Consider the following 13236-nt stretch of genomic DNA (forward strand, 5'->3'; position numbering starts at 1 on the left):
AATGAAAAATGTTCTTAATTGAAAAAGATAAGAATTGCATGAATTTTGAATTTTATAACAGTTTAATTATTTTGATGTGGTGGCAATATTTTTGTTTTCTGAATGTATGCTTAAACAGTGCATATGTCTTTTGAATTTGTTGTTCATGAAGGTTGGCTCTTGAAAGAATGATGAAAAAGGAGACATGTTACTGAGGACCTGAAAAATCATAAAAATAATTCTTGAAGCAAGAAAAAGTAGTGAATACAAAAAAAAGAGAAAGAGAGAGAAAAACGAAAAAAAAGTGAGAAAAGAAAAAAAATAAAGTTGTAATCCAAAGCAAAAAGAGTGTGCTTAAGAACCCTGGACACCTCTAATTGGGGACTCTAGCAAAGCTGAGTCACAATCTGAAAAGGTTCACCCAGTTATGTGTCTGTGGCATGTATGTATCCGGTGGTAATACTGGAAGACAGAGAGCTTTAGGCCTCGGCTAAGACTCATAAAGTAGCTGTGTTCAAGAATCATCATACTTAACTAGGAGAATCAATAACACTATCTGGATTCTAAGTTCCTATAGAAGCCAATCATTCTGAATTTCAAAGGATAGAGGGAGACGCCAAAACTATTCAGAGGCAAAAAGCTAAAGCCCCGCTCATCTAATTAATACTGATCTTCATAGATGTTTTTGGAATTCATTGCATATTCTCTTCTTTTTATCCTATTTGATTTTAAGTTGCTTGGGGACAAGCAACAATTTAAGTTTGGTGTTGTGATGAGCGGATAATTTATACGCTTTTTGGCATTATTTTTAGTATGTTTTTAGTATGTTTTAGTTAGTTTTTAGTATATGTTTATTAGTTTTTAGTTAAAATTCACTTTTCTGGACTTTACTATGAGTTTGTGTGTTTTTCTGTGATTTCAGGTATTTTCTGGCTGAAATTGAGGGACCGGAGCAAAAATCTGATTTAGAGGCTGAAAAGGACTGCAGATGCTATTGGATTCTGACCTCCCTACACTCGAAGTGGATTTTCTGGAGCTACAGAAGCCCAATTGGCGCGCTCTCAACGGCATTGGAAAGTAGACATCCTGGGCTTTCCAGCAATGATAATAGTCCATACTTTGCCCAAGATTTGATGGCCCAAACCGGCGTTCCAAATCAGCTCAAAACTGCCCAGTGTTAAACACCGGAACTGGCACAAGAATGGGAGTTAAACGCCCAAACTGGCATAAAAGCTGGCATTTAACTCAAGAGAAGTCTCTACACGAAAATGCTTCAATGCTCAGCCCAAGCACACACCAGTGGGTCCGGAAGTGGATTTTTATGTCATTTACTCATTTCTGTAAACCCTAGGCTACTAGTTCTCTACAAATAGGACCTTTTGCTATTGTATTTTCATCGGGGGGATCATTTTCGATCTTAGGATCATCTTTGGACATCTAGTTCTTAGATCATTGGGGGCTGGCCATTCGGCCATGCTTAGACCTTGTTCTTATGTATTTTCAACGGTGGAGTTTCTACACACTATAGATTAAGGTGTGGAGCTCTGCTGTACCTCGAGTATTAATGCAATTACTATTGTTCTTCTATTCAATTCAGCTTATTCTTATTCCAAGATATTCATTCACACTCAAGAACTTGATGAATGTGATGATTATGTGACGCTCATCATCATTCTCACTTATGAACGCGTGCCTGACAACCACTCCCGTTCTACAAGCAAACAAGGCTTGAATGTTTATCTCTTGGATTCCTTAATCGGAATCTTCGTGGTATAAGCTAGAACTGATGGCGGCATTCAAGAGAATCCGGAAGGTCTAACCTTGTCTGTGGTATTCTGAGTAGGATTCAATGATTGAATGACTGTGACGTGCTTCAAACTCCTGAGGGTGGGGCGTTAGTGACAGATGCAAAAGAATCACTAGATTCTATTCCAACCTGATTGAGAACCGACAGATGATTAGCCGTGCCGTGACAGGGTGCGTTGAACATTTTCACTGAGAGGATGGGAGGTAGCCACTGACAACGGTGAAACCCTACATACACCTTGCCATGGAAAGGAGTAAGAAGGATTGGATGAAGACAGTAGGAAAGCAGAGAGACGGAAGGGACAAAGCATCTCCATTCGCTTATCTGAAATTCTCACCAATGAATTACATAAGTATCTCTATCTTTATGCTTTATTCATATATCATTCATAACCATTTGAATCTGCCTAACTAAGATTTACAAGATGACCATAGCTTGCTTCATACCAACAATCTCCGTGGGATCGACCCTTACTCGCGTAAGGTTTATTACTTGGACGACCCAGTGCACTTGCTGGTTAGTTGTGCGAAGTTGTGATAAAGAGTTGAGATTGCAATTGAGCGTACCATGTTGATGGCGCCATTGATGATCACAATTTCGTGCACCAGGCTTCATTCTTCATTTATTAGATCGAGCTCTATCGACATGGCGTCTGAGTTATCTTGTTCGTCAAAGTACTCGGTCCGAGTGGATCCTTGGCTAATCTCTATAGGTATCATGTTGTCTGCGCCATATACTAATCGGAATGGGTTTTCATTTGTTGTTGTATGAGGTGTTGTGTTATAACTCCATAACACTTCTGGTATAAGCTCGGCCCATCATACTTTAGCATTTGTTAACTTCTTTTTTAAGGCCTGCAATATAACTTTGTTAGCTGCCTCCGCGAGCCCATTGGTTTGTAGGTGTTCGACAGAGGAAAATTGGTGCTTAATATGTAGGTCTGTTAGATATGATGCGATCTTTTTATCCGTAAATTGTCTGCCATTATTAGATACGATTTCTCTAGGTAAATCAAATCTACATATAATTGACTTCCAAATGAAATTTTGTACCTTTTCGGTTGTAATTTTTGCAAGAGGTTGTGCTTCTATCCATTTTTGAGGTAATCAACAGCTACTAGAAGGAATTTTACCTGTCTTGTTGATATTGGGAATGGTCCGAGTATATCCATTCCCCATTTGTGGAATGGCCAGCTGACATTTGATGTATGTAAGAGCTTGGATGGGTTGTGAAGGAGCGGTGTGTATATTTGACATGCATCACAGCTTTGTACCTTATTTCTGCAATCTTTTCTTAACGTCGGCCAGAAGTAGCCTGCTCGGAGTATTCTCGTAGCTAATCTCCTACTTCCAGTGTGGTGTCGCAGATTCCATCATGTAGCTCGTTCATGTTGGTTTCTACTTCTGCTTGACCGAGACATTTCAGAAGAGGTCGGGAAATACCTCGCTTGTATAGGTCGTCTCCTAATAAGGTGTATTGGTTTGCCTAGTATATGAATGTCCTTGGGTTTTCACCTTCTGGTATTTCTCCGCTTTTTAAGTAGCGAATGTATGCCCTTCGCCAATCTTCTTCATGTGAAACGCTTAAAACATATTTTATATCTAAACTTGATTCTGTTAGTGTAATGTGATGCAGTTTATCTGTTTGATATGTTATCCTATGTGTAGCTAGTTTGGATAAGATGTCGGCCTTGCCGTTTTGTTCTCTAGGTATATGTAGTATTTCAAAATTTTAAAAAGATTTTATTAGGGTTCTGACCGAGTTCAAATATTTTTCTAAGAGTGAATCTCGTACCTGAAATTGACCGTTTACCTATTGTACTACGAGCAGTGAGTCATAGTGTAGTTTTAAGCTGGAGATCCCCGCTTCCTTGGCTAACCTCAAGCCTGCTAGTAGAGCTTCATATTTGGCCAGGTTAGTTGTTTCGAAGAGGAACTTGATTGACTGTTCGGCGTGGACTCCCTTGTCATCTTTCAAGAGAATTCCTGCTCCACACCCACTTTCGTTTGATGCTCCGTCCACGTATAATTCCCATGTTTTGATGTGTTTTTCTTTGTCCGTGAATTCCGAAATAAAGTCGGCTGATGCCTGGGCTTTAGGCAATCCTTGTGATTGATATGATATGTCAAATTCAGAGAGCTTGACTGTCCATTTTGTCATCCACACTGCTAAGTCTGGCTTTGATAGTATTTGTCGTAGAAGATGACTTTTTAATTATTTTTATTAATAATAAAGAATAATATAGTAAAAAGATAAAATTAAAGTGAAAAATGATAATTTTATAACGTTACAGAGAATGATTTTAATAACAAAAAAATATCGGAAACGATTTTAATTTTCACCCTAAAATTTAAGGTACGATTTCGGTAATTGACCTTAAATTAATGATACGGGGATGAATGTGATAGTCAGACTAGCCATAGAGATTCATTAAAAATATTCAAAATTAAATGATAAGCATATTACGTAGCATACCAAAATGGATTATAGTTTCATCATGTGTTATATATACGGATTTTATTATGGGTTGAACTGATTAATCGATATATTTTGTGAATATAATCAAGTTTAATTGACTAATTTTTATGAGGGTTAAAACTTAGTAAACTAATATACTATTTTTATAGTTTAAAACAGGCTAACACACGAATTTCAACCCATTGTCATATTTACTATTGAAGTTTTTGGTACAAAAGTTATAGAGAAATGTAAGATCACGGGTTAACAAAATTTATTATTTTTTATTAGTAATTAATTATTAATATTTAAGAATATAAATTCAAAATATATATTATTAAATAATTAAATTCAAAAAATTAGATTAATGATTAAAAATAATAAAAAATAATAAATTCTAATAATTGTTAAATATATTTTTTACAATTATATTATACGTCAAACATATAACTCATAATTAGTATATGTAGAAAACAATTTTAATGTTGTTGCCACATAAAACTAATCATATAATAATGATTGAATGTAGATTTTGAACACATAATAATTATTCATATAATTATACATAAAAATTAGTTTACTTTTTTCTAAAATATTTTTAGTTAGGATAATTTTATTTTGAGTAAGTCAAAATAAATATAATTAAAATAATATTCAATATAAAATTCATTACATTGTTAAATACATTTGGTTTAGACTTATTTAAAAAAAATAAATGATGTGGTTATTGATTTTAGTTTAATAGAATTTGTATCATACTCTTACATCACCACAAATTTATTGTTTGCAATTTTAATAGGTATTTTATAATCATGATGATAAGGGCATTTTTAATCGAACTATATACATTTTTATTTACTCAATTAAAATTCATTTAATTATAAAAGGTCAATGTCTTAATTAGAATACTATATGGGTTTCTCATTTATACACATTATTTGAAACAATATTTTCATATTGAGCATTTAAATGCGAATTTTGTGTTTTTTATTATCTTAATTATCTTAGTTTTGACAAAATCTAATGTTAGTTAATTAATTAAACTAACTAAATATGCTGCTAAGTTGGTATTAATTTACTTTGTTATCTTTATTTTATAGCATTTTGTAAAGTTACTATTTTCTATTTTCTATTTTTTATAAACATTTTTGGACATCAATGAATATGTAGCATATTATTATTTATTAATCAAGTCAACATGCATTTCATAACTTTTATCAGCAACTGTTAAATAATTCATTATTTTGACTTCCATCATCATCATCATCATTTCAAAATTAAAATATAATTAAAAACACTTAATTGTAAAGGTCAGAGAAGCTGAAGGGAGTAACAAAGAGAAGGAGAGTTAGTTAGAGTTAGATGATGAGTTGAGAACTTATTAGTTAGTCTTTATGTATATAAAAGAGAAGGGTGTAGCTCACCATGCATATAAGAGAGCGTACACTAATTTAATAATTCAGATCTAATAAGAACATTTATTTATATTCTTTCACTTTTTTTTTTTGTTAATTTTGCTGATTTTTAATCCTACAATAATCCTGATGTTCTTCAAAAACACTGAGCTACAATAATCTTGATATGATATCAAGAGCATCACGTTCATCACCATGGCTGTAATCCTTACAAATTCTTTAGCGAAATGTGGATTACAATAAAAAGTTCTTCACTACTTCAGCAAGAGTAAGCGTTAGGGTCTAAAATGTCAACTAAAGTAAGTTAAACTCACAATATCTATCACTGATTATTGCTCGAATCAGGAATTTAGTTGATTCCCCTTATTCTGAGATGATCATGTGCAAACTATTCTTGATGGATTAAGTGAAGAAGAATATCAAGATTTTCATTTCTCAGTTATGTGCAAAATGGAAAAGTGTTCAATCATTGAAACAGAATCATTCTTGCTTGCGTATGAAGACATGATCAATTGGTACAAGAAACCTTCTCATGTTATCCCTCTTGCAAACTTTTCACAAACTTTTGTTTCCTGTAGTCAAAATTTACAAAGAAATATAAACTTTTGGTCTCATCATTGTTATGTACGTGATTAGGTTATCAAGACTTATCTTTTATAAGGAGTTGTTAGAAATGGAATTTATGTTTTTCCTTTTTTAGAATGTTCTTAGTCAGTTTGTGCAAATATAAGCTCATTTATTTGAGCACCACTAATACTGATTGGACCTGATAGAGTATAGTTTGAATTTTGCGCTAACTTTATTTAACAAACCCGCACTTAATACTCAAAATTATATATATATATATACAAACCAACTTTTTTTATACACAAGTATTTTATACTGCTAAGTTAGACATTTAGTTTGCTTATAACATATAAGTTTTGTAATTTTAGATAGACTATGATGATTGTGTTATATCTAATTTTATTAAGATGAACCTAATTTTATAATTTTATATTATTAGCATATTTATAAAAATATGAAAAGACTAAATATCGTTTTTGTTTTGAAAATAAATTCATTTTTTGGATAAAAATGATTAAGGTAGTGGAGAGATTTGGAATTTTGAGAAGAGTTTGGATTAAAAGGTTTTAAATTTGGAAGTATGATATATGATAGAATTTAAAAAAAATATCGACAAATAGAATTAGAGTGGAATTTAAACTCTAAGCTACTCAATCCATTTTCACCTTTATCACTAATATGGTGATTGGTTTTAACTTAAAAACATATGTTGATTCTATAATTTTTCTTTTACATGATAATAAATGTGTTTATGATTTTTTTTAATTCTCTTTTGTGATAATGATAATATACTTATAAAAGTTTAACGACTTTATCAGTTTATTTATTTAAAAAAAGTTACATACAGATTACCTACAACATTATTTTCTTTTTATTTTTAATCTTGAAAACCTACATCACTATTTTCACATTAATCCTATAAACATCGAGTTAATTAAGTTTCAAGTAATTCTTAAAGTTACTCTCGAAATTTAAAATAGCCATTGAAATTAATAATATACATATTCATTCTTGAAGTTGCACTTTAGAACTAACCCAGATCGTCCTTTAAGCATTTTTCGTTAATAGACACCATCAAAAAATTAATGTGGACTCATTTTTGACACACTGGCTAGGTAACGACTGACTTATATAGATTAGTAATTTTTTTGTAGCAATTTAGTTCCTAGATCAAATTTAAAAATCCTAATCCCCAAATTTAAAGATCATTCTTTAAAATTTCTCCCTCTCTTCTTTTCTCTTATGATCTCTTACCTTTTCTTCTCCATCTTTCAAGCCAAACAATATTTTTTTTGTATGCAACAACCACCTAAGGATGCAACATAAGTACAAGTAGCATCCTATGGATAAAATATCGATGGATATCAGTGGCTAAAAGAAGAAAAAGTTGAATCTTGGCCTCTTTTTTCTTTGCTTGATTAATCTTGGAGTTGGATGGAACTTCTGCCCCAGGTGAAAAATAGGAGATTATTTTATTTTGTCTCATGTCAAATTAAAGGAGGAGGCAAAATAGAGTTACGTGCAAGGTATATTTTCGTGAAGTATAGCTGGATAGAATAATTAGGAGATAATTTTGTTTTGTCTCTTAAAGTGTAGAATCAGATACAGATAAGAGAAAGAGAAGTGGCACAGAGATATATTATGGTTCAACTACTCAGTCCAATGTAGTCTACATCCAGTCTCCATCATAACAATGACAAAATTGAACTATCTTTGAACAAGATTACAATCACCTATTTTTCTTAGGATTCTACCCAATCCTATCTAGGACAAATCTAGTTTCTAACCCAAATTAGACTTGACTAGGAACTCACCCTAACTTTCAACAGCAAAGTTCTCACCCAACTTGCAAGAGAATTCTCTGAAGATCATGACAACAAAATAGAAAAACTTACAAAATTTTTTTGAAGTAAACATTAATTTTTCTCCAAGTCAAACTCTATTACCTTTTTTCTCTCAATGACTTTTTCATATATTTCTCACTGTTATGCCTTTTACCATTGAAGACAAAGAAAGACTAAATTAAGAAAATAAGATATTCGATGAGAATCATGAAGGAGAAGAATGAATAGCTCAGTGAGCTTTAGAAATCCAACCTTGTGCTTTCTCTCCTTACTTCAATCTTTGGCCGTTCACCCCTTTATTAGAGGAGTGAAGCTTCCAAAGCTTGAAACTTTGCTTCAGCACATGTTTGACTTCTTCTCCCAAAGATTAGAAGCAACAACGGCATCAGAGAGGAGAAATAGAGTAGATGCATTAATTAAATCATACATGCATCCTTACCTTCTATCTTCTCTTTCAACCTTTTTCAAATTATTTCTTGAATCTGAACCATGCATTCTTGCTTTGGCTCCAAGTTTGATTCTTGAACGTTGATTTACAGCAGAGTGTCACAATCTTTAACATCTTTAACTTTCCACTTCTGTGTGTGCAAGGAGAAGATTTTTTCACCGAGCTTTAATGAAGCACAAATGTGAAAGTTCATTTTTGTGATTTACCCTTCGGATGTGATCTTGCCTTTAGCCCTAGCCTCTTTGACTTCCTCTTCTTGTTTGGATTTGGTAACTCCCTTTTGTTCTTTGATTTTGCCCTAACTCAAAGCTTTTCTTTTTCTTTCTTTTCTTCTGAACTTTCACATGGGTGTTAGAAGAGAGAAGAGAGATAATAGAGAGATTGGTTTCAGTGGTAAAGTAAATTGGTTCAGATGCAAATAAAATTGAATTACTTAATTAGCAACTAAGTTGAATGATTGGACTTGGACCACCGTTTGAGCTTTTTTATGGATATGGGCTCAAATCATTAATTAAGGCCTAAAGCATTCTTTTATCTCTGAAGAAAAATTGTTGTTATGATGAATAATTATTTCCTTGATCTTGTGTGTATATGGGCCAGATGTAATTTGGGCATGTTTTCTTGCTTCTTGGGTCAGTGTTGATTAGTTTAATTCTCTACACACTAAACAAATTAATCATACACCTAATTGACTTTTAATCCAATAATAATGTTTAGTCATCATCTATACTATGTTGTTAGTTTTTCAAACTCAACAATTTCTCCTTGATGATAAACATTATAAAATGAATTAAAAAAAATAAAAAGAGTTTTAGGAACTTCCCTTTGATATTTTTTTATTTGAAACTCCCCCTTTCTTTTAATTACTAGGTTGTCCCTAAATATTTGTATTTCTCGACCTGATATCAATAAAATTCACATAAAAAGTATGCCAAACATCCAAAAAATTACAAACAATTTTATATATATTAGGAAACTTGTTTGATCTCTATCCAATATTTAGAAGGCTATTTATCTGTTCAAGAAGCATCATCAAATAGCCTTTAAATAAACATTAAACAGAGCTACTTAGTCAAAAACTCAGATACCAAACAGAGCTATAATCAATAAACAAGTATAATCAATATTCACAATCAGAGCTGTAAATAATAATTTTAAAATCAGAAACTACAGCCTGCCTCAAGCATGATTTCAATTCATTTTTTCACAACACTTACTCTCCTTTTTGTTATCAAGGAGGGTAAACTTGCACAAAAAATAGTTTAATATGAAAACTATAAGTGCAAATCAGATAATTATGTTAGTGTCAATATTAAGTACCTATGACTATTACAATCATCCAAAGTTAAGTAAATAGTATTTAAGGATAAATCCAACGACTAGAAATTGTAATAACATCAGAAAACAAATTTTTAAAGAGCAGCAACATCAAACAGGAACTAGACATCAGATCTCTCATCCTTGGTTTCAAGAAGGTTTTTTTCTTGCTCGAACATTGCTTGATCATCTTCTAAAAAATCTATGTATTTAAGTAGCACTTCAACTAAGCTATGAGACTTTCGAAAGGAGTTCTCATTTTAAATTGCTAGTTTCCTAGCTTGTTGGCTCGAGTTGATCATTTGTTTTGTGAGATTCACAAATTCTTGTAAGACATCCTTAAAAATACCATTCATTAAGTACTTGTGTAAGAATGATGTCCCTACAGCAGATGGAGGAGGAATACTGTCATCCTCTTCTTCTTCTGAAGCCATATTCTTTGCTATCTTTGTGCCCTTTCTTTTTTATTACTTTACTGCATCACCACCCATAAGATATGAAATTATGTTCTCTTGGGTCTCATTGCTCATATCAACACCAAAATACTCAAATATGCAAGTTAAAAATATGCCATATAGAAGAGAAACATTTTTATTGCTTTTGATGTAGTCATACATATGGCGCATCATCAAGTAAGAAAATAAGATTTCAGATTTGTTGAGTATTGCATAGAGGACTAAGGTATCACAAAGGGTCACTCTTTGAAAAGAACCACTTTGGGGCATGAGTATGTGACTGATAAGATGGTAATGTTGGGCTTTAACTGGACCTTAGGCTCTATGATTGATGGCAACATCATTCATGAGGAATATGTTTTCACATATGTTAACCAATACATCCTTGTGTGAAATGCCCAGATTATTATCTCATTTTCCAGAAATATAGGCATTGACACCAGCATCATAATAATCAAGGATTTTATCAATGGATTCTTTATTCAAATAAATTTGGTGGCCTTTAACATATGAGTGAATAGATTTCTCACTATAGTACATATTTGCATAAAACTCTTTGACTAAATTAGGATAAATAGGTTTTCTAATTTCAAAGAGTTTTTTTCAATCCAAGTAAATAAAATTTTCTATAAAATCAATTCCTTTTTCAACCAATACCTTTAGGTAAGCCACATATAATGAATATAGAGTTCTTTTGGAAACAATTTCTCTATGAAACTCAAAATTCATACTTGAAAAAAAGGGAAGAGGATCATAATGAGTAAGGGAGGTTACCGAACTGAGATTTAAAACCTATCGGATCAAGATTAGCAGGTTCTTTCATTGAGTTAAGAAAAGGTCTTCTGTTATCTTTGGAAGGGCAACTAGAAGGTGATAAACATCTTTGAAGATGAGAGGATGAACGAGGAGGAGAAAAAGTTGGTGGTTCTTCATGCATGGGTCTCTTTTCTTTCGTTGTATTTGTCCTAGAAGTTTTTACATCTTATGGTGCTGAGGAAGGCCGACATGGAGTATTTTTGAGTGCGTGCCATAGGTTTGGAAATTTGGGAGGAATGTGGTGGTTAATGAAATAAGAATGAATGTTGTAAAGAAAGTGGAGACGGTTGGAGAAGATGAAGGGTTTACAATGAATAACTGTTATTAATGCTTAGTGCTTCTCTCCCTTTTTGAAAACACAAAAAATAAATGAAGAGGGGTTTTGAAGAGTTTGAATTTTAATTCAAACGCAAGCAGTTTGAAAGGACAAGTCAAATAAAGCTTTTGAAAAATTGAATATGATTTGACTTGATGAAAAATCATCAAAAAGCAAATACCCTTTTGATGTGAATGATCAAGGCAACACAATGAGACCCACTTCATAAAATAGAATTTCTTCCTCTTCGACCCAATGAGTAGTTTTAAGAAAACATCAAAGACCACCAAATATTCAGTCTTGACCTAGATTAATTAATTTAACCAACACTCAGTTTGAGATTCAAGGAACCTAAAAGGAGTCATCATCTGTCCAATTTTATCTCCTGTCAACCTAAGAGACAAAAACAACTAGAAAATAATTTTATCACATTTAGTTCAAAAACTCAGCATCAACAATCCCTAATGCAGTTCTCAATTTACAAAATCTATCTTCACACAGAGATTTTATAAAAATATCATCCAATTGATCCTCAGATTTCATAAATTGTACGTTAATAGATTTCTTTTGCACATGTTCTCTAATAGATTGAAATCTCACTTCAATGTACTTGATTCTTGACTACAAAACTGAATTTTTAGAAATGTTTATTGCACTCATGTTATCACAAAATAAAAAGATACCATTGACTTACAATTTGTAATCTGCAAGTTAAGTTTTAAGTCATAAAAGTAGTGAACAACAAGAAGAAAGGGCTATGTATTCAGCCTCAGCAATGGATAATACAACCGTAGCTTGCTTCTTGCTTGACCACTTTCAAGGACTGCCCAAGCAAGCAACAAATTCTTGACGTGCTTCTCCTATCAACTCGATCTCTAACAAAGTCTGCATCACAATAACCAGCTACACAAAACTCATCAGATTTGGGATACCAAAGACCAAAATCAGTAGTGCCATTAATGTATCTAATGATCCTTTCTACAACAGAGAGATGTGATTCTTTTGGATGAGATTGGAATCTAGAACAAACTCCAACACTATGAACAATGTCTGGTCTAGAAGAAGTTAGATACATGAGAGATCCTATCATTTCTGTATACCTTGTTTCATCCACATCTTTTCCCATTTCATTCTTTTCAAGTTTAGAATTTGGATGCATAGGTGTACTCATTAGTTTGAAATTTTCTAAACCAAATTTCTTTACTAACTCCTTGGTATATTTACCTTGGTGCATAAAAATTTCACTAGGATTTTGTTTGATTTGGAGTCCTAGAAAGAAAGTGAGTTTCCCATCATACTCATATCAAACTCACTAGTCATTAGGTTTCCAAAATCAGCACACAAGACTTTATTACGTGATCCAAACACAATGTCATCCACATAAACTTGAACAAGTATGAAATGATTATTAGATTCTTTATGAAAAGAGTTGTATCTGTAGTACCCATCTGAAAAATCATTTTTCAATAGGAAACAGTGACGGACCCAGAAAATTTTATTAGTGGGGGCAAAAATATACAAAGTAAACTTTAGGTATAGATATATTTTTTTGTTTTCCATGGTACTTTACAAGTCAAGAACTAACCCGTCGTAGATCTAAACTCTATTTAAAAGTTTATCGTGAGATAATGAGTTGCTACATACATGAGACGAAATTTGAACTCAAAGTGGATGACTGAACTAATCACTCGACTATCTGAAGTTGGTTTAGATATATTTAAACTTTAAATTAGAACTATTTATATGTATTGAAAAAACTAGAACTACACATGCAAACGTCTGTATCAAGGTTCTGAAAACCGAACCGGTCATCGA

The sequence above is a fragment of the Arachis duranensis genome, chromosome 10 (genome assembly GCF_000817695.3).
Source record: "Arachis duranensis cultivar V14167 chromosome 10, aradu.V14167.gnm2.J7QH, whole genome shotgun sequence".
Taxonomy (NCBI): Eukaryota; Viridiplantae; Streptophyta; class Magnoliopsida; order Fabales; family Fabaceae; genus Arachis; species Arachis duranensis.